Genomic DNA, 3,485 nt, shown 5'->3' on the forward strand with positions numbered 1-3,485 from the left:
AAGGACCCCGGATTAGAAAGACGGTAGCACTGAGGTTCCCCATTGGGGCCTGAGGCCAAGGGGCAAGGAGAGGCCAGCACTGGGTGGAGGGCAGCAGTGAAGACCTCCAGAAGCCGGTCAGGGAGGCTCAGGGCTCCCTGTGAGTATACGCGAAGACTTTGTGGGTCCTGGGCTTCCACGTGCGTTCTGCAGGTCTCTATACATGAGCGTGCTTTCTCATCAGTGAATTTCTTAGTTGACATGGAGTCAAGCGTGTTTGCAAATGTGGGGAAAGTATCTGATTCTCTCGTGGAATCTTGGCTTAGAAGCGGGGTGGAGCCCCAGGGCTAAGGGAGGAGGGGGAACCCCACCGCCACGGAACCGGGAGCCTCCCACACTAGGGCAGAACAGAGATGGTTCATCTCCGCAGAGAACGCCAAGTAGAGATCAAAACCAAGTAGGCTCAGGATGAAGCTATAGGCCAAACTTCCTTGGAGGTATGGGATTTCAGGGGTGGAGGACTCCATGCCTGGAAGAGCCCCCTGAAGCTCCTTTCACACAGGACAGCATTCTGAGAACTGCAGTATCAGGGTGGCTAGAGCCACATCCAGCCCACTCAAGGTTTGTCTCCTCACCAAGAAAGGCTTCTGGGGTCTCCCATTTATTCGTTTAGCCATTCACTTATTCTGTCTACAATTCCTTTGCGGGGCCGTGCACATAATAAATAGTTCACTCTAAGTCATATCTCTCGATTCCTCTGGTGCTCAATTCTAAATTCACTGCCTCCCTTCTTTTGCCGGGGGTCTCTGATCCAGCTTGCTCTGCTGCTTGTTGAACTGCATCCCGGAGGCGCAAGGGCAGCACAGAGCTAGCTAGAGTCAGCCCCTTTGCCTTGCTTCAAAGCCATGGATGCCACCCAGTCCTGGCTACTAAAGTATCGTTGAACAAGAGGTCCATTTCTGCCATTTTGGCTCAGGGTCCCAGAATTTCTGCTACACTATTAGGATCTCCTCAAGGGTCTGAAGTTGACCCAAAGTTGTTGAGAGCCTTCATTCATCTAACACCTACTTTTTAAGTGCTTCCTGAATACCAAGTACTTCACCAGGCATACCTCGGGGACACTGGGGGTTCAGTTCCGGACCACCGCGATAAAGCAAACATAGCAATAAAGTGAGTCAGATGGCTTTTTCGGTTTCCCGGTGCATATAAAAGTTATGTTTACACTATACTGTAGTTCTAGTAAGCGTGCAATAGCATTATGTCTAAAAAACTATGTGCATACCTTAATTTTATTTTTTATTTTTTTTTTCTGCTTTTCCAACTTTATTTAGAAAAACAAATCCAGGTCCCAGTGCACCAGTGCCCTCCTCCAGCCCAGCCATAATTTAAATAACTTAGAGACAGAGGTGGGGTCAGGTGGGGAGTGGGTGGGAGAGGGAGGGAGGAGAGCCCACTACAGCCGCTGCAGCGCCCGCTTCTTGTCCATCTTTTTCTTGCCTGCCAGCTTCTTATCATGCTCACCCGCGTGCTTCTTGGCCATCGGCCCCTCGGCCCCTCCCCGGGCGTTCAGGAGCCATGGCGCCGGCGGTGGTGGCCGCAGCCCCGCTGGCCGGGGACCGCCGGCCCCGGCCCTCCGGCCGCTGGGCCCGCCTGCGCCCCGGGGATCTCTGTGAGCAGGCGCGCGCGCCGCCCGCCTCCTCCTTGAGGGCAGACGCGGGGTTAGGGTGGATCAGCAGGCACCTGATGGTCAGCAGCACGTGCCAGATGCCCGGCTCAGCTGTCCAGCCCGTCTTGAGCACGTTGACGCAGATCTCACCGTTGGCGCCCACATTTGGGTGGAAGATCTTGGTCAGGAAGTAGCCCTTGTGTGGGGAGGCAGGGAAGTCCTTCCCCAGCAGGAGTTTCATGCGGAATAGGTCTGCGGCGTATGGGGTCCCCTCAGGGCCCTCGATGGTGACCTGCAGGTCAGTGAGGCCCTCCTCGTTGGGAAAGACCTTGATGCCATCAGGTGGCTCAGCTGTCAGTGTCGTTGCCTTCTTGTACACCAGGCGGATGATGTGGGCGGGGCAGGTTCACGACTGCTGCCGGCCAGGGGCGGGTCCCACTGGCCCCCTTTCTGCGCCCTCCGGCCGCCGGCCGGGGTGGGGCCGGGGGGGGGGGCGCCCAACCGCTGCCGCTGTGGCCCTAGCGGGGCCCCGGTGGCCCTGCTCTGCTCCCCGCTCCCTCCGAGGCCCGCAGTGAACCTTGCCGTCTGCAGCTCCTCCCACCACCCGCTCACTGGTGCCCGGCCCGCACTAAGGTACATACCTTAATTTAAAAATACTTTATTGCTAAAATATGCTAGCCATCCTCCGAGCCTTCAGCAAGTCGTAATTTTTTTTTGCAGTAGTAACATCAGTGATCACTGATCCCAGATATAATATAATAATGATGAAAGAGTTTGAAATATTGTGATAATCACCAAAATGTGACACAAAGACATGAAGTGAGCAAATACTGTTGGAAAAAAATGGTGCCTATAGAGTTGCTCAATACAGCGTTGCCACAAACCTTCAATTTGTTTAAAAAACAGAAACCACAATACCTGCATACAAAGCGCAATAAAGCGAGGTATGCCTGTACATGTAACTTTTCCTGCTGGGACTTAAGCACCAGAAAATCCACAAGAATGGCTGTATTTCTGAGATACACACGTGGGCAAGGTCTTCAAAATAAAAACAGAACCATGGCACCAAGGTCAGGCTAGGTTTGAATTTTCGTAAGCTCTCCTGGGGAAATAGATGGAGGAACCAGGATGGAAAGCCAAAAAATCCATAGGCAACCTCTACAACAAAATTGGTAAGGAGAAATCCCATGAACACCCAGATATGAGCGGGCGAGGATGAGCACCCAGTAGCATTAGGCTTGTGTAGTATCAGCAACTGTGCCAGAGGGAGCGCAGACAAGACCAAGTTGCTTCTGATGGCTGGAGCAGCTAGAGACCCTTCAAACCACCAGCAGGTGCTGGCCTGAAAGCGTGACAGGCCAACATGAAGGAGCAGTGATGCTGGGCGGGGTCTCAGCAGGCCCTGAATAGCAGGGGAGGGTGCCCTGGAGCAGTCTAGACCTCACAACTGTTGAAACTCACAAATGAGAGTTCCTTTTCAGGACGGAACCGCACACAGAGGAGGGACTACTGGTTGGAGTCTTCAAACTGAGGAGGACTGTGACAGCGGGGGCAAAGGAGAGATAAAGTCTAGAATTCTGCGTGGCTCAAGATGGAAGCCACTACCCATATATGGCTTTTGACATTTAAGCTAACTAAAATTACATTTAAATATTTAGTTCTTTTGTTGCATTTGTCATGTTTCAAATTCTTTTGTTTATTTATTTTTAATTAATTTTTAAAAATTTTTATCCAGTTTTTAAAGGTTACTTTCTATTTATAGTTATTCTAAAATGTTGGCTATGTTGTACCCTACATTCTTGAGGCTGTCTTACAGCCAGTAGTTTGTACCAACCCCTCC

At 51.7% G+C, this 3,485-nt stretch overlaps 1 pseudogene; it reads right to left on the reverse strand.

The window, feature by feature from the left end:
- Positions 1-1,432: 1,432 nt before the first annotated feature.
- On the reverse strand, positions 1,433-2,039 carry LOC101283443 (ubiquitin-conjugating enzyme E2 S-like; annotated as a pseudogene).
- Between the last annotated feature and the right edge of the window lie 1,446 nt (positions 2,040-3,485).

This window comes from Orcinus orca, chromosome 2, assembly GCF_937001465.1.
Source record: "Orcinus orca chromosome 2, mOrcOrc1.1, whole genome shotgun sequence".
In the NCBI taxonomy this organism is placed as follows: domain Eukaryota; kingdom Metazoa; phylum Chordata; class Mammalia; order Artiodactyla; family Delphinidae; genus Orcinus; species Orcinus orca.